Raw genomic sequence first — 18,822 nt, 5'->3', positions numbered from 1 at the left:
ATGGCAAAATGCCTCTACGACGGGATCCTTTGGGAAAGGACTTTTTCTAGGGCTGTGAAGTTGGCAGGAGATAATAGGGGGCTCCCCTGACTCCCCCAGCAGGTCCGTGGAGAGCCTCCAGACCTGAGCTGAAATTCCCTCGCCTCCCACTGCTTATATGACAGCATCCAAACGCTTTCACTCAACCCGGGCGACCCCAAGCAGCCCTGGCTACACCCAGAAATAAGAGTTACCTCTGCATTTTCTGTTGCCATTTTTCGGGCTCTAGAAGTATCTGATGTGTGATTACATCACAGGATGTCCACGCATCTCAGAGTCGTCTATTTTTCTGTTAAGATAAATATATATATATATGTATTTTTAGCAAATTTATAATAGGGCCATTGAGTCTAATTTCCTCTTTTGTGATACAGAACAACATCTTAGGAGTTTTCTTGTTGGTCATTATTGCAGCTGTTATCTCCTGGTCTCTTTCACTTTCTCCCATTTCTCCTGGGGCTGTTTTTTCTTTTCTTCTTTTTCATTCTGATTTTCTGGTGGGGAAAGACTTTGGGGTCCGACTTCCTCATGCAGGCATTTCCTGACACAAGGCCTAGAATCTGTTGACCTGTTACTTTCCTCATTCTGTCTGTTCTATTTATTGTTCTTAAGAATCCAGAGCACAGATGCAGGAATGAGACCAGGAGAAGCAGGGCTACAGATGGCCCTCAAAATCAGGATGGGATGTGGGCTGGTTCAGCTCATCCTCCATACCCTTCCGGGGATCTAAAGGGACTGAGGTTTCTCACTCCCAGAGATCTTGGAATCTAAAATCTCTTGCAAGAAAACCTCCCTCTGGCATTTCCGAGATTCAAAAGACACCTAAACCCCTCGTGGCTGCCCTGTCATCACGTCCGGCACCCTGCTGCCCTGTGACATCCACAGGATCTGAAGGTCAGGGCACTTTCAGGTCCTCGCAAAACTTGGAGAAAATGCTGGGCCTCAGATCTCATCCGCTTTGTGTCAATCCTTCATTTCAACCCGTTTCCAAAAGCCTCACCAAAAAGCAGTGACCAGACAGGCTTGCAGCCAAATCTGAGAAGACGTGTCCCTAGAATCTGCCGTCTCATCTCCCCTTCCCTTTCCAGCTGCCTGGCTCTGTGAAGCCAGAGCTTCATGGCAAGGGCAGCGGTACTTTTCCAGCTTCCGCCTGTCCAGGCCCCAGGGATTGTCTGTAATTAAGTCCACCAGGTGGTTTCCAGGCCTCAGGTGGGCAGAAGACACCAAGCAGGATCGTCAGCAGAAAGTCATGCTCCGTCCATCAGCTGGTGCAGGAAGGTGGAGAAAGCCCAGCGTCGCCGACACACACAAGCAGATTTCCATTTCCCACCTGACTCGCTGGTGGCTTCAGGGCTCCGCCTCTGCGCAAGTCAGAGCTCTGAGCCAAATCACCCCAGAGGGCAGTGGGCCATTCCCCCCTCCCCCAGGATCAACCCCGCGGAGTTGTGGACTAAAGACTCTCCTCCGAGTTTTCCCACCCCTCAAATTCCTGTTGATCCAGTTTGAACCAGAGCCAAATGAAACAGACAAGATTTTTTTTAACTTTTGCACAAGAATAACAACAGAATCATCTGCTAGTAGCACACTAGGTTTGCTGCCCAGGGAAGCAAATACGCTTGCCTCTGGCTGTTTTCATCTAGAGAGAAGTCATAAAGTTGGGGTTTCCATCCACTGACCCTGATATTGTCTCAACCTGGAATTTCTTCTACTGAACTCCCCCGAATGCCGTCTTGAAGAAATGGATCTGGAAGGGGCTCTGTTAGTCCGGTGGCCCCTCGTCTTCACCGCTAACTCTAACCCCCCGTTCCTCCCTGCAAAGATCCTGAAAAGATCTCAAGACTGGCGGAGATGAACTGGAGTGGGACGGTTCACCTGAAGAAGAGACCGCCTGCCCACAGGGTGGCTGCTTGCAAGCCTCTGAAAGCTTCTCCTGCACGAAAGGGACAAGGCAGTCCATTTCTGCTTAGATTAAGAAAGTGCTTCTAAGGAGGGAGGGGGGGGGCTACCTAACCATAGAACTTGCTGCCATGTTGGGTAATGAGTTCCCTGACATCACAGGTATTTATATAGAGAGAGGCTAGTTTATGTACAGAATGGATGTGGCTGAGGGACCATAGCCCTGCATGCCACTGGACCAAACGTCTGGGGAAATCCTCTCTCCACCACCACCCCCGCCCCACCCTCTCCCAGTATATATGTGTGGGTTTATGTGTGGTTTGACCATCAGAGCACAGGCTCAAACCACTGGGGCAAAAGCAGGGAGCACCGTTGGCAGAAACTCAAATTCTAGAACTTGGAGCTTTCTGAGGGGATGTCAGAAAGGGAAATGACAGCAGAATACCTTGATCCTCTGCTCCCCATCTTGGACAATTTTAGTGACCCTGTTGGTCACCTGTCCAGCTCCTCCCCAGTGCCCAACAGGGACCACAGCGGGGTGAGGCTTATGCTCCCCTCCCCTCGACCAGCCAAGGAGCAACCAGCGCCCATCTCTGGCTGGCCTTCTCACGGTGCTTCAGCCCTTCTGCCAGACCCTGTGCCCTCGCCGGCTTCAGGCTCCCTAATGAGACACAGTTATCTTTACCCGGTCTCCAGCTGCCTAATGAGAAACTGATCAGGCAATAGCAAATAGCACCATCCAAAAAGGGCTTTTTTTTACCCCTGGCAAATAAAGCAGGAAATCCCATTGAAGACCCTTGAAAGTCCCCACCCAATGAAGTCCAAAACGGCCAAAAGAGAGAGACAGAGGTGATCCAGTTTTACAGCAAAGCAAGGCTTAGGCCCCCTCCAGGTAGAAGGCCCTCTCTCCCACATCCGTGTCCCTTCCTGAGTGAGTCCGGATGTCACTCTCTCCCAAGAGAGCATTTGACGAAAGAGGTTTCAAAGCTCCCCTGACTGTGTGTGGTATGCTTGGAGGAGGTGGGTGTCAGCGTGACCCCAAGTCCAGGAAGCCTCAGGTTGCTTCATTATAGGATGAGGCAGAGCGATAGGTTTGGATGGATAGTCTGAGCAGCTGCCTTCCTGCTAAACCAAATTTAAACAAAAGCCCAGTTTCCAAGATCCCCCTCTGAGGCTCAGTCCTGCAGGAATAGCTCAAGTTCATGGCGGCAATGACATGACCCTTCTGGAAATGAAGAAAACTCCCAACTCTGTCCCATTAGGATGCTCTCCAGGGTCATGCATGGATCACCGCGTACTTCCTGCCTCCCTAAGCTGATCTAGTTTGGAAAACAAGGAGGGACATACAGGAGAAGATGTCCACGAGCCTTGGACTTCTGCACAGTGTGGCTCAGGCCCCCTGCTCTTCACGAGGGCTTTGGGGTCCCTCTCAGATGGACCTGACATCTGAGCTCAGGGTGCCCGGGGGGTGGGGTGGGGTGAGGAAGAGGAAGATCAGCAGCTGCTGGGCTGCACCGCTGGCTCCTTTGCTCTCGAGGCCTATCGTGGCTTCAGTCCAAGGTCAAGGAACTCAGGGTTATCCCCCAACATACGACTTTGGCACATAGCGGTCCCCCAATCTCTATCTTTTTTTTTCTTGAATGAGTGACTGTGTCAATGATTGACTTCTGAGTAGTGGACGGATGAGTGAGGGTGGGAGAGGCTGGAGGAGTTCATGCGTTCTCACCTGGCTTGAGGTGTTGCTAACTGCGAAGGAAGAAGTGGGGCGCCCGTAAGCCTCGCCAGTGCCATCTCTTCTTCGACTCAGTTCGGGGCCAATATGATGGCCAAATTTGACACTTTTCTGCCCCAAGGGCCTTCTCAGAGCTATACTTCCAGGGGCCCAGGGGGCAGCCCTGGCCTCCTCCCACCTCTCCTGCTCTGTTTGTCAGCCTCATGTTCTAGTTCAGCTCACACATAGCCCATGGGAGACCACAAAGTGGTCTTCCCATAGGCAAAGCCAAGGGTCCAAGGTAAGGTTTTCCCTGGTCTGGGACTTGCTGGGGACAGGAATGTGGGAGCTGATATCTGGAAACTGGATCGCATTCCCTGAGCCGTGGGAGTTGAGCTGGAAAAGAGGGCCAGCCTGTCCTCCAGCTTTTAGAGCCAAAGGGTCTTCCTTTTTTCTGAGCCCAAAGCCCCCATGGTAGCATGCTCCCTGACCCCATCAGCTAAGACCCTCTGTCTCTCCCAGGAACCATGGGGTGAGGTTGAGGCTTTTCTGCCAGCAAAGCCATTCTGATCGCCCCACCCATAATGGGGGCCAAGCCAATCACATTAGCCATAAATGACCAATGTCCTTAGCCATTCTTTTCTTGGGGTCGCGTTCATGGGTCTGTTCATCTCTGGTCAGTTGATGTCTCTAGTCTTTCCTATAAAGGTGAAAATGAGCATCACACACACACACACACACACACACACACACACACACGAGGAAACCAAACAACAAAAAAACCCAGTGTCTTTTTATGCATGTGATGAGATGAAATCGTGACCTCCAGCTGCTGTCCTGTCTTGTAAAATACGTCCAAATGTTTAAGAATTTCTAAGCAAATGGTCCCTTAATGAGTCTGCAGAGTTCAATAAAAAGGTATGGAGAAAACAAGCCTGGAGTTGGTTTATTTTTTGGAGGCACAGGCTGGTGAGGGCGTGAAGATCTGTAGGGGAGGCTGAATTGGTTCCCCGGGGAACTGGAAGGGCAGCACTGACTCTTTCTCCTCATCTGAAAAAGGAGGCGTGAAAATATAACTGACTTGTCATCCCCATGTGCAAGCAGTGGTAACCCAACACATGCTGTGTCCATGGAGCCCCAATTCCAGTCATTTGACTCTCATACCAACCATGCCTGGCTATTCCTGGCCTTGTTACCTCATCAAAATGTCTCCTGATACATATTATAAGCTCAACTGCCTACGGGAGTCAAGCAGGTAACATAAATGAGTAAGCAACCTAACTAAGAGACATCAGGGAGTGGTGGTGAGTGTGGCAAATTGAAGATCACAGTGTCTAAAGAGGTGAACTCTTCATCTCTGGTTATCACCATACAGGGATGCAGGCCCAGCAATGCCAGCTCTTTAGACTCTTCAGAGAAGTCAGAAAACTTTTTTTTTTTTTTTTTGCTTTTTAGGACCACACCCGTGGCATGTGGAGGTTCCCAGTCTGGGCGTCCGACTGGAGCTGTAGCTGCCGGCCTTCGCCACATTCACAGCAACACGGGATCGGAGCCACGTCTGTGACCTACAGCACAGCTCCCGGCAACACTGGATCCTTAACCCACCGTGTGAGGCCAGGGATCGAACCCTCAACCTCATGGTTCCTAGTCGGATTCGTTAACCACTGAGCTACGACGGGAACTCCCGAGAAGTCAGAAATCTTGATTTTTACGGGAAAAAATCCCAATGTTTTAGTGCCAACAACTAATTCTAATTTATTTTCCCTTTGCTCCTGTGGTAGCCAGATGAAAACATCTATGGGCAGGCTACCCCCTCATTCATTGCCCTTTTGCGATCTCCACCTTGATTGACAGGGCTTGATGATTTCCATACTAAGCAGCTCTTGCTGTGTAATAAATTACGCCCCAAACTTAGCAGATTGAAATATGTATTATCTCATAGTTTTGTGGGGCAGGTATTCAGGAGGGTCTTTAGCTGAGTAATTCTGGCTTGGAATGGAGGGAGGGAGGGTCTCTCATGAGGCCGCAATGAAGACATCAGCTGCAGTCATCTGAAGGCTTGACTGAAGCTGGAAGATCAGACTCCAGCATGGCTCAGGGGGCCTCAGGTTCCTGCTGGCTGTTGGCAGGAGGCCTCAGTTCCTCACCGTGTGGACTGCTCCACAGGACTTCTTGAATATTCTTACAGCATGACAGCTGGCTTCCCCCAGAGTGATCCAAGGGAGAGAAGGCAAGAAGGAAACACAATGCCTTTTGTGACCTAGTATTGGAGAGCATCACTTCTAGAAAATTTTATTTATTAGCTCACACTCGAGGAATTGCACCTCACAAAGAGACAAGTATCAAAGACTTGGTGGACATATTTTAAAACCACTACATTCCAAATCCCATTTACTGGAAAGAGTAGTTTCCAACTTTAGAATTACCAATTCAGTTTGGGGAAGTATAGAAGCCTTGCTGGCATTTTATTTTACCAAGTAATGATGCTGAAAAGTAACTACTATGTACTATCACTGTTTCCTAGTAAAACAGAGGCTATTTCAAATCTCACCGCAAAATAAAATCTCAGAGTAAAAGACTGACCTGAAAAAGACAGAACTTTTTTTTTTTTTTTGTCTTTTTAGGGCTACATCCACAGCATACGGAGGTTCCCAGGCTGGGGGTCCAACTGAAGCTGTAGCTGCTGGCCTACGCCACAGCCACAGTAACGCCAGATCTGAGCCGCATCTTCGACCTTAACCCACTGAGTGAGGCCAGGGATCGAACCTGCATCCTCATGGATCCCATTCAGATTTGTTTCCACTGAGCCATCATGGGAATGCCACACACACACACACACAAAACAGAACTTTAATTTTGTCCATAGATTGGGGTTTCTCAACCTCAGCACTATTGACGTTTGGGCTGCATCATTCTTTGTTACGGTAGTCTGCTCTGTGCACCGTAGGGTATTTAACGGCATCCCTGGCCTCTGCCTTCAAAATTCCAAGAGCACCCTCTCCCCGGTTGGGACAACCAAAAATGACTCTAGACATTACCAGATGTCCCCCGAGGGACATCACCTCCAGTTGAGACTCACTGGAAGTGGTAAAAAATTCAAAATCCGAAAAGTATAGTGAAAAGTGAAATTACCCTCCCACCTCTAGACTCCAGGCCTCCTGTCCTCAGAGGCAATTACTGCTACCAGCTTCTCATCTATCGTTCCATAGACAGTCTTGGCAAACAGCCCCACACCCCCGCAGGTATATGTGCTGAAGAGCTTCCTGACCCTCTTATGAGCCTGTGACCTGCTCTGTTGTACACAGTAATTTCTAGTCTCCTACAGCTGGACATGCAAGTTGCTGCCAAACTTTTGCTGTAACAAACACTGCTGAAACGAATGGCCTGTCAACGGCTCCTGTGGGCTCTGCCTTCAAAATAGATCTGGAATCTGCCCTTCTCACCCCTCTGAGCCACAGCTCTGGGCCATGCCATCACTGTCTGTTGCCGAATGATCACAGCAGGCTCTCTGCTTCCACTCTTGATCCCGTTCAGGCTCTTCTCAACACAGCAGCCAGAGGGATCCTGTCAAACTGTCAGTTCAATCATGTCACTTTACCAGCAAAACCCTCCAAAGGCTTCCCATCACCTTTTGAATAAAATCCAGGGTTTTCCTTGGCATTGTCTACAAGGCCATACAGCCCCTGGCCCCTGCCTGCCTCTCTGGTTCCACCTCCTCCTGCTCTTCTGGAGGGCGCTATGCTCCATCGTCACATTCCTCCTTGTTATTCCTCAGACGTGCCCACTGTGGGCTCATCAAATGACACTGCTCCTTTCTGGGCCCCTCCCAGATCCCTGCACCCTCTCTGACCACCTTTCTATTACTCTTTACCTCCTTCACTCCCTATCGGACACATTAACCACTGGTCAGTTTTCCAACACACCAAGCACACTCCACCCCAGGGCCTTTGCTCTGGCTCCCCCCTGGACTTGGAAGAGCTTCTGTAGGATGGTCACATGGTTCTCTCCCTATTAATAGTAACACCCTCCCCCACATCCCTCCACACAGACACACACCTCAGAGTCCATCCCCTTCTCTGCTTTATTGTTCTCCACAAGTTACCACCTTCTGACATACTCTGTTTTATTGATTTTGTTTACTGTTTAATCCCTCCAACAGAATGTGAATTTCTCCCTCCAGCAGAGTGGAAATTCAAAAGCTGAAAAGCAAAGAGAACAAAGACTGGGGGAAAAAAAAAAAACAGAATATACAAGGATCCATGGGGCAACCACAAAAGGTTTAACATATGTATAATGGAAACACCTGAGAAAGGAGAAAGAGAGAAAGGAACAAAAGAAATATTTGAAAAAATAATGACTGAGAATTTCCACAAATTAACGTCAGACACCAAACCACAGATCCAGGAAGCACAAAGTAGGGTAAATACAAAAATACCACAACTAAAAAACCCAGACAAACAAAACTTCACCCAGGTGAGTCATTTTCAAACTGTAGAGAATCATCAATAAGAAGTCCTGAAAGAAGCCCAAGGAAAAAGCACTTCACCCAGTGAGGAACAAGGATAAGAATTACACCCACCTTCTCAGAAACCATGCAAATGAGGAGAGAGTGGAATGAAATATTTAAAGCGTTGAAAGAAAAAGCCACCAGCCGTGCAGGATTTGTGAAGGTTGGAGCCAGACTGCCTGGGTTCAAAATCCTGACTCCTCTACTTGGCGGTTACATGTCATCAGGGAGGTCTCAGCTTCTGTGCCTCCGTGTCTCTAACTGCAGAATATGGCTAATTCACTGCAGCAACAGTGAATACATTAATTACCTCAGGGCCAAGAATCGGATGAGGTGACTGAGGCAGAATTGTATGAGTAGAGAGTTGGATTCTATTCTAATAACTACCATAATTTTAAGGCAGTGAGCACTTAAAAACTGTTTCAAGGCATCTGCAACAGCTATAATGGGATGCAAAATAATCCATGGTGTTTTTCAGTGGCAATGTCACAAATACTGTTAATACTACTAAGATTTGTTGCCTATATTCATAACTGAAGGAAGTGCTGCATTTCAGCTAGAGGTCAGTGAAAATAAAGCTAAAGAGTTTTGCCCCATCCAAATTCGCAGAGCTAGGTTACAAATCCCTACATTAGGGGAGATAGAAATCTATTTCATCAGTCACAACTAGCACTTAAATATTTTTTAAAATATTTGTTTATTTATTTTGTTTTTTAGGGCTCTACCTGAGGCATATGGAATTTCCCGGGCTAGGGGTTAAATCAGAGCTTCAGCTGCTGGTCTACACCACAGCCACAGCAACACAGGATCGAAGAGGAAACAGCATGATGGAAAGCAGGTCCAGCAGCCACTGCCACATTGCAGGTGCAAACATCCTTGTCCCTCCCTCCAGGGCCCCATTGGCCTTGGTCTGGCCCCCATCTGCCCTTCTGCCCTCACACAAGTACACACACAAGACCCAAGTTCAACAGACACTGTGTTGTCAGCAGTTGCACAGCTGCTTCCCCCGTCCTCAGGGAGAAGAGCAGGTGTGGCAATGCCCATGTCCTGAGCTCATCGCCTGTCTGGGGACATGCCCCTCCTGATGGCCACATGTCCCCACAGCAAATATTAGCAAAGCTGTTTGTAAAGAGCCAGCTGGCGGCATGTCTGGAGGTCCTGGGCTGCAAAGGTTTGAGGCTAATTAAATGGCCTCTGATGAGCCATTATAGGGAGCTAAGCCTGGGCATTTTTGTGCTTTTCTGGATATGTGGGTGTGTTCTTATCATCAGTCCTGGATGTTAAAGGAGAGAGTCTGGGAGAGGATGTTGAAATCAGAAAAACAAAACCTCTAAGGGACTCTACTCTCTGGTTTCCCAAGGGAGCAGGGGTTTGACCCTGTGCCGATGGGAAAGGAGGGAACAACTGATCGGGTATCAGATATGCTGGGAATTAACCCTGTACTAATAAGCAGGAAATTGCCAAAGGAGAAGATGGGCTTTGGGGTCTGGGAGGGATTTAAAGCTGCAGCTCAGTCTAGTGGTTCAGAAGGGAAACATCGGGGTCCGAAGCATCTGAGTTCAAATGCTGCCTAGGGAGATTTATCATCCAGGCCAAGCTCCTCATGCCAGAAATCTCAGAGAACATAAACTCATACTAGGTTAACACTTCCTGACCATTTGTGTGGGCCAGGCACTTTTGTGAGCACTTCACATGCTCTTGCTAATTAATTCTTGGCCACAACTCTATAAAAGTCAACTTATGAAATTATCGTCATGGGTATTATAAAACGAGCATCAACAACAATTCTGCGAAATTAGCATCATCCTTATTTTACAGATGAGGAACTGTATGAGTCACTTGTTGCTGCATAACAAATTGCCCCAACACTTAGCAGCTTAGAACAGCATTTATTATCTCACCCAGTTTCTGCGGCTTAGGGATTTGGGAGTCATTTAGCTGCCTGGTTCTAGAACAGACTCTCCCATGAGGCTGCAGTCAAAATATTGGCCAGGGCCATAGTCCTCCGAAGGCCAAACTGGGGCTGGGGGACCCTCTTCCTAGATGGCTCCCCCATGCAGCTGGCAGGTAGGTGTGTGGGGCTATTGGCAGGAGGCATTGGTTTTTTTCCCCACATGAATCTCTCCACAGCATTTTTTGAGTGTCCTCACGACATGGCTGAGGGCTTCCCCCAAAGTGAGTGATCCCGGAGAAAGACAGAAGCTGCAGGTTCTTTTTTGCTCCAATTTTTTTTTTAATTGTGGAAAAAACACACTAGTAAACAAGAAGATACATGTACTGCTCAGCGCTATGCAGAAAATGAACAGGTGGTGATATAGGCTGACTGGGGAGTATCACTCCAGACAGGCAGTCAGGGAAGACCCCCCCAGAGGTGGTGACTGTGAGATAAGATCTGGCCGACAGGCAGAGCAAGTCACCAGAAGAGCTGGGAGAGCTCTTCTGGCAGAAGGCATAGCAAGTGCAAAGGCACTGAGGTAGGAACACGCTTAGGAGGCCAGCGTGGCTGCAGAGGGATGAGTGAGGGGAAGGGTAGGAGATAGGAGGTGGCAGGCATCAGCAGGGACCCAACTTATAGGACTTGGTCAAGCAGGATTACTCAGAGAGCAGTGGGCAGCCACAGAGGGGTTTAAGTCAGGGAACAGCACAGTCCTTGCATCCAGGAGCCTCTCCCAAACCGGGAATCATCTCAGCTAAACCCAGAGGCATTCGCTCCTCCAAGCCGGTGTCCGAGAGCTCAGCCTGGAGCAGCTCCGCTGGGAATTGCTACCATCCATCCTTGTCTCTGCCCGCCTGAGACCCAGACCAGCGGCCCCATTAATATAAATGAGGCCTTTGCTGACTCGATTTCCAAATGAGTCCAGCCGTTCAAGATCTCTATTCCAGGAAATGTGAAATTTATATAATGAAAATTAAAAGAGAAACCGGGGAAGCAGCTCCTTAAGTGCCTGCTTCCCGGGTAAGCGAGCCAGGTCTGCGCATCTATCAGGAGATGGATGAAGGTGCCGCCTGAGGGCTGCTGGGAAGCTGTGATCAGTGGGGAGGCCCGGAGCACGGTGGCTGCAGGCAAGGAAGAAGCCACAGACCCCCTTCCTCTCCTCCAAAAATCAGCCGTGATCATAAAACTCACGTTCACTGCTACCTGCCCAGCCCTGTCCTAAGCACTTTACTTACCTGGGTTTTTTCATTTAAGCTTCATGACAACCAGATGGTGTAGGCACTACTATGTTCCCCATTTTACAGATGGAGAAACTGAAGGTCATGTTGGAAAAAGGACTTGACCAAGGTCACGCAGCAAAATAGTGGCCACAATGCGACTCAGGTCTTTTGTCTATTATCTCCAAGGACCCTCTTGTCCAGAGTCCCAACAATGTGGAATGGAAGAAAAGCTCAGGAGGCAGAGAGACTTGGGTTTGAATTCGAGCTTCAACTACTGGCCTGTTGTGTGAACTTTTTATCATATTTAATGTCTACCCTGCTAAAATTCCAGCTACACAGGCGAGGCAGAGATTTTTGTCTGCTTTTTTCACTGTTGTGTTCCCAGCCCCTGGGACATTGACTTGCACAGATTGGGTGCTCAATAAATATTTGTTAAGTGAATGAAAAAGCCAGAGAGGAGTTCCCATCGTGGTTCAGTGGTAAGGAACACAACTAGTAACCATGAGGATGCGGGTTCAATCCCTGGCCTCACTCAGTGTGTTAAGGATCCAGCGTTGCCATGAGCTGTGGTGTAGGGTGAAGACGTGGCTCAGATCTGGTGTTGCTGTGGCTGTGGTGTAGGCTGGCAGCTGCAGCTCTGATTTGACTCCTACCCTAGGAAGTTCCATATGCCATGAGTGCAGCCCTAAAAAGACAAAAAAAAAAGTCAGGGAAGTGGGGACCCCTGAGAATCACTGAGACCAAATTTCCCACTACTCAGAAAGAAGGCAACCGAAAGGTCAGATGTAAGTTGATTTCTAGAACCTAGTAAACAAGCAAGGTACATCCTAAGCGAGGTAAGAATATTATCTCCCTTAACCATCACAGCAGCCCTAAAAGGGACTGTGTCTCTCCCCAGTTTACCTTGGAGGGGACCAAGGCACTGACTTAAATCACTTGCATAAGATGTCACAATGCAGAAGTGGCAGAGCAGGGATTCAAACCCAGCATCCTGGCTCCACATAGCCCAGACTCTCCTCCTCCACACACACACACACACACACACACTTATGTGATATCACCAGGTCCTTCTGTTTTTTGGCAACTCTCAGAACAGAAATCTCCTCCCAGACTGGTGTTTGGGGTCCCCACCCCTCTGTCACTTCCTGTCCCCATTGTCCTCATTGCATCCTAGCCAAATGCAAATCTGCATCCCTGGTGACAGCTGGAAGCTGTAGGCTGTCCAGTTGTCATGGTGATGGTCTCCAGCTCCTATAAACAGTCCCGCCTCCTGGCTGCCTGGCTGGCTCACTCTTACCACATTCAGAAGCCGTTCCCTGAGCCTCACTCCACACTTGACCCTTTCTGGGTGGCTGAAGGGGCCTAGAGGTCCACAGGTCTCCCCTGTTCCCATCTGGGGACCACAGGAAGCTTGGAAGCAGGGCACCTGGTCCCCGCCTTCCTTCCTGCCCCTTCCTGGCTTTGTGACCTTGAGCTGTTGCTTCCCCTCCTGTCCCTGCTTTACAGTGTAGCCATGAAGAGTTAAAGAGCTCAGTCATTCATTCATTCAATAAATAATTATTGTGCACCTACCATGTGCGAGGCAGTGATGTAGGTGCTGGGGATACAGCAATGACCAAAATAGACCAGGGCCTCTGGGAGACAGACAACAAAGAGTTCTGGGAAGAAAATGATCTAGATGAATGTGGATCCCACTAGAGGGATCAGGGCAGGGACTACTTAAGGCCTCTCTGAGAGGTGACACTTGACCTAGACCAGAATAAGCAGATAGCCATGCAAAGATACAGGAAAAGAATATTCCAGGAAGAAAGTGCAGCATGTACAAAGGTCCTGAGGCAGGGGTGACCTGGCCTATTTAGGAACAGAAGACCCTTCTCTAAGAGTGATGTTTTTAACTCCAGCGGGGCAGCTCCAAGGTGTGACACTGCAGGTAGAGGGACAGAACATGAACTTGGCCAAGGGATGCTGCTTAAGATGGCAAGAGGAAGGTGACCTCAGAGCCGGCTGCTGCAGGTCCAGTTTCCAGCTTCTAGAGGGTAGCCCTCAGACTTGGAGTAAAAGAACCAGCTAAGAGTAAAAGAAAAAGCGTTTCTGTCGTGGCACAGTGGAAACGAATCTGACTAGGAACCACGAGGTTTTGGGTTCGATCCCTGGCCTCCCTCAGTGGGTTAAGGATCCAGCGTTGCCTTGAGCTGTGGTGTAGGCCGCAGACATGGCCCAGATCTGCTGTGGCTATGGCTGTGGTGGAGGCCGGCAGCTGTAGCTCTGATTCAACCCCTAGCCTGGGAAACTCCATATGCCATGGGTGCAGCCCTAAAAAGACAAAAGAAAAAAAAAAAAAGAGTAAATATCAAGCAGGCCAATAAAACATAATATCATTCTAACTGCCCATCACTCTAGCTGGTCATTCTTATGACCAGCTTCATAATTTGCAGGGGACCTTGTTCAAAAACGATTGAAAGGAATTCCTGCTGTGGCTCAATGGTAACGAACCCGACTAGTATCCATGAGGACTTGGGTTCAGTCCCTGGCCTCGCTCAGTGGGTTAAGTATCCAGCATTGCCATGAGCTGCAGTGTAGACTGCAGATAAGGCCCAGATCCTGCATTGCTGTGGCTGTGGTGTAAGCTGGCAGCTGCAGCTCCGATTTGACCCTTCCCTGGGAATCTTCCATATGTGGTTGGTGTGGCCCTAAAAAAAAAAAAAAAAAAAAGACCACGATTGAGAATCTCAAGACAACAACGAATGAGCAATGAATTGAATGTGGGGCCCTTTGGAGCACAGGGTCCTGCACCACTGCCCAGGATGCATATCCGTGAAGCCAGCCCTGCCTCCAAGATAGGCACTTCCTAAATACTTGCTGAATCAAATGGAAGGCCAGGGAAAAGGAAGAAAAATGGACATATGTTTGGCCCCCCTGTGTATCAGACATAATAGCTCGCCCCCATCAAGCGCGCACTAAGCACCAGGCACTGTATGTATCAATGCACTGAAACCTCACAGCAGCCCTATATTATTATTCCCGCTTTCCGGATGAGGAAATTGAGGCTTCCAGAAGTGACGTCATTGGGTTATCACGAATATTCGACAGAAATGATCTGGGGTGAGAGAGCACAAATAAGGGAGGGGGAAAATTAAGAGAGAGAGAAGACGGCAAGAGGAAAAGAAGCCACCATAGGCCTGTCTCTCTAGCTGGGCTGCACTCAGGTCTCTGCCAAGACCGCGTGGAATTTGGGGAGGCCGCCGCACCCCAGATCACAGTGCCATCCGCCCCAGCTTGGCTCCTCTCCGGCGATCCAATTACTAAATGCAGCCGCATTCTTTAAAAATGTCTTTCCTCTTATGTAATGCAATAGTGACAAACGCCAAACAGATGGTGCTGTGACAAGCTTTTAAAAAGTTGATCGGGAGCTCAACTTTCACAATTAATGTATGGGCATTTAAACAAGCTTCAGGCAGCCATGAAGTTCCATCAGGAATCCAAATGGGCGCTCCTTCTGTGGCGCAAAGGGATCAGCAGCATCTTGGGAGCACTGAGACTTGGGTTCAATCCCCAGCCCAACATAGTCGGTTAGGGATCCGGCATTGCCGCAGCTGCGGCTTAGTTTGCAGCTGCAGCTCAGATCTGACCCCTGGCCCAGGAACTCCATATGCCAAGGGGCAGCCAAAAAAAAAAAAAAAAAGAATCCCTACAGAACAAATCACTTGACAATTGGCCAGACTCACCTCCTCCCTGGGGGAGGGTTGATGTGACAAGTGGTCACGGTGACTTATGAGCAACAGTCAGAAGATACCTGGTTTGAGCAGAGTGGAGAAATGCTTCGGGCCCCTCAAAAGGCCTAAAAGCTGCAGCCTCCCTCAGTCTATGACCAAGACCTTTTTTTCCCCAAACCTTTCCATCATCTCAGACAGTGGACCATCTCTCTCTCCCGGAGGGAGACGGGTTAGTCACAAACTATGTCAGATGCTGCCAGCAAGCTATTTCTCCCCCTCCCCACCCCCACCCATCTTTCTCAGTGTTCAGGGATGAGATCATTTCATTGGGAGCCAATTATAGATGGAGAACGCTGGGGATGTGCAGAGAAACCTCCTCGGAGCCCTTCTCTCCCACTGTCACAGGCTGTACCCTGCCGGGATGGGCAGGAACAGGAGGCTGGATGTCTGGTCCCAAGTTCATTCTCGGGGTGTGTGAAGGCCACGCATTCCTAAGCCACAGCTTGGATCTGTCAAGCTGGGGTGCTGAGCCTCTGGCTAAAAGAAATTTTTTGGCCTCATAAGTTCAGAGCTGGATGAGTCCGAGGAGATCATTAACTGTGCCAATGGGGAAAATAGGGCTCAGAGAGGGGAAGGGGCTTCCTCAAGTTCACACAGCAGGTGGGTGACAAAGCCAGATCACTAGATGATAAGTAGGAAGTCTGTTGTCTGGGACCTGCCCACTCCCCCTCCTGCTGCTGTTGCTGATACTTCTTTTTTTTTCTTTAGGGCCACACTGTCAGCCTATGCAAGTTCCCAGGCTAGGGGTCAAATTGAAGCTGCAGCTGCCAGCCTATGCCACAGCCACAGCAACACTGGATCTGAACTGGGTCTGCAGCCTACACTGCAGCTCACGGCAATGCTGGATCCTTAATTCACTGAGCAGGGGCAGGAACTGAACCTGAATCCTCAAGGATACTAGCTGGGTTCATTACTGCTGAGCCACAATGGGAACTCTTCCTCCCACCATGATACCAGCACCCTGAGTTTTCCTAGGGGAACTACACTTCTCCTTGGTTCATGTGGTTCAAGTAGGACTGACCCCTCTCCTACCTCCAGGGATGTGGGCACTTGGCCCAGCCCCAGCCAATGACAGAATTCCATTCCCCACGCTCTGACTGGTTTAGGGATGCACATGTAAGATGAGCCAGGCCAGTAAGCAGAAACCCCAAGACTTTAGCTGGGTCTAAGGCCATTGGAAACAAGAAGTTCTCTTCTATTGGTCATAAACTGGAGGAAGAAGTCCTAGAGCTGTTGGTGGCCATCTGTGTGCCTTACAAGATGCCTGCCTAAGAAGGAAGCCAAACAGAGGAGAGCAGGGCCAAAAGAGAGTGATATAACAGCATCAACCTTTAACCTCTGATCTAGCCATACCTGAAGGGAGATCTACCCTGAATTTTTTTTTCTTTCTTTTTTTTTTCTTTTTTTTTTTTTTTTGTCTTTTGTCTTTTGTCCTTTTAGGGCCGCACCTGAGGTATATGGAAGTTCCCAGGCTAGGGGTCTAATTGGAGCTATTGCTGCCGGCCTATGCCACAACCACAGCAATACCAGATCCGAGCTGCATCTTCGACCTACACCACAGCTCGAGGCAACACCAGATCCTTAACCCACTGAGCCAGGCCAGGGATCGAACTGACAACCTCATGGTTCCTAGTCGGATTTGTTTCTGTTGTGCCACAACAGGAACTCCTATCCTGAATATTTTAATTACATGTGTCAATAAATTTCCATTTTGCTGAAGTTGGTTGGGTTCTGTCACTTATCCCCCAAAGGGCCTTGCTTTGAGGAGCTTAAGGGTGGGGCAAGCTCCAGGAACATCACACTGCATCCTCCCCACCTCCACCTCCAACACATTTCTCTGTTGATCTGTGTAGATGTAGTATTGGCCGGATGGAGAGACCTCCCCTTCCCTTGGCAGATTCTCTGACTCTGCACAACCTCCAACTGAAACCTTGGGTAATGAGTCAAATCCATTTTACCTGCCTTCACTAATCAAGGACTTGCATGTCCTAAACAATAAGATGTCTGAACGAGTTGTTTTCCAGGAGCTTGGAGTCAGCTGTGTCTCGTTCCAGCTGAGCCCGCTGAGATTGGACAGGACCACCGGGCAGGCGTGAGTGTTCCCTTGCCGACCTTTTGACGTCAGTGGGTCCAAGACTCCACCCTCAGATCGTGGTAAGTGCCTGCACTTTGTAACATACAGAGGCCCGTAGCTTGGTTGCACCTGTGCAGAACCACCATGACTGCACCTTTTCTCAATTGCCTTTCCCCACGCTCCCCACGCGGCCACCGCCCTGCTGCTTTATTCTCAATCCCATAAATACCCCAAACTCCTCCCCTTCAGGGAAGCAGATCTGAGATGTGTTTGCTTGCCTCCGTGCTTTGCTGCGAACCTCAGAGTCTCAGCGTTCTGGCTTGCAGTGTGTTGGGCAAAACGGAGCTGGTTCGGTGACAGCCCCACCCTCCAGGAGTACCCAAGGTAAATGTCCCCTTTCGTGGTACCTGTAACCTGGTATTTCCCACCACAGCCTCTGCCTTCCTGTTCAGTGAAGAGCACAGGCTTTGGAGTCCAGTTCGAATCCCAGCTCCAGGATTTCCTAAAAATGAGATCTTGTACAGGTCACTTGTTTCCTCTTCTGTCCGTGGGAGAAAGATCATCTACCTTCCTTCAGGAGATTAAAACAGGCACCTCTTACTTAGGGGCAGATTTTTCATGGCAGCTGATTTTTTTCAGCAGTAGCTACGAGGCGGAGTTCCTGTTGTGGTGCAGTGGAAATGAATCCGGCTAGGAACCATGAGGTTTCGGGTTCGATCCCTGGCTTCTCTCAGTGGGTTAAGGATCCCCTGTTGCCGTGAGCTGTGGTGTAGTTTGCAGACCTACTCAGATCTGGCGTTATTTGTGGCTGTGGTAGCTCTCCAATTCAACCCCTAGCCTGAGAACCTCCATATGCTGCGGGTGCAGCCCTTAAAAAAAAAAACACCCAGCTAGGAGGGACTCCAAAAATATACACCTGAGGGCCTGGGCACTCTTAGAGGCTGCCTGGGAAAATGGCAGCTAAACACATAAGATGATTTCTACGTAAAACAGCCTCCTTCGGCCAAAACAAGGGTGGAGCAGAGGCAAAGAAAGCCTGCTTCTAGGGAACCTGGCCTGGATGTGGGTCAGGCAGCCCCCCGCTGGCCTCCTGACCGGTCAGCACCTCTTTTCCCTCCCCTGCCCCAGCTCCTTGCTCCAGACGGACACACACAGGTGCTGCTGAAATGCCTGCCCAGTGACTCATTCACACTCCCAGAGACAGGGAACAGACAGTGATTCCCAGGAGTGCCCAGAGTCCTGATTTAGGAAGGAGGATTGAGTAGCAGGAACATGTGGGCCAGTCCCTGGGCCAGCCCCAAGGACAGTGGAAAGGTACACCCCTCCCCCAGCTCCATCCTGGGGAGCGCCTAGATCCAAAGGCAGGGACAGCTGAGCCAGTGCACTAGATGGAGGAGCAGGAGTGAGCCAGGACTCCCCCCACCGTTCTTGATTCACTGCAGCCCTGCTTCCCCAAGTGAGGGACTCATAAATGAGATGATTTCACACGAACCCAGGCCGGGACATTAAATAACTGGCTACAGAATGGATGAACCTTGAAAATATTACACTGAGTGAAAGAAGCCAGATACGAAATACCATTTGTATGATTCCATTTATACGAAATGCTCAGAATAGGCAAATCCATAGAAACAGAAAGTAGACCAGTGGCTACTTGGGGCTGGAG

General features: G+C 49.4%; 1 protein-coding gene across 1 annotated transcript in view; it reads left to right on the top strand.

Annotated features, from left to right (window-relative positions):
- Positions 1–17,404: 17,404 nt before the first annotated feature.
- ZNFX1 (zinc finger NFX1-type containing 1) overlaps positions 17,405–18,822 on the top strand; it is a 93,281-nt gene continuing 91,863 nt past the window's right edge. Inside the window, exon 1 of the mRNA XM_021077518.2 lies at positions 17,405–17,540. The gene's annotated coding sequence lies outside the window, so the exon portion shown is untranslated. The remainder of the gene's footprint in view (positions 17,541–18,822) is intronic.

This window comes from Sus scrofa, chromosome 17 (assembly GCF_054392235.1).
Source record: "Sus scrofa isolate SSC_HxYL_T2T_F1_AM1 chromosome 17, Sscrofa_HxYL_maternal_Yorkshire_Landrace_v2.0, whole genome shotgun sequence".
In the NCBI taxonomy this organism is placed as follows: Eukaryota; Metazoa; Chordata; class Mammalia; order Artiodactyla; family Suidae; genus Sus; species Sus scrofa.
This window is presented reverse-complemented; position numbering and strand designations above follow the sequence as displayed.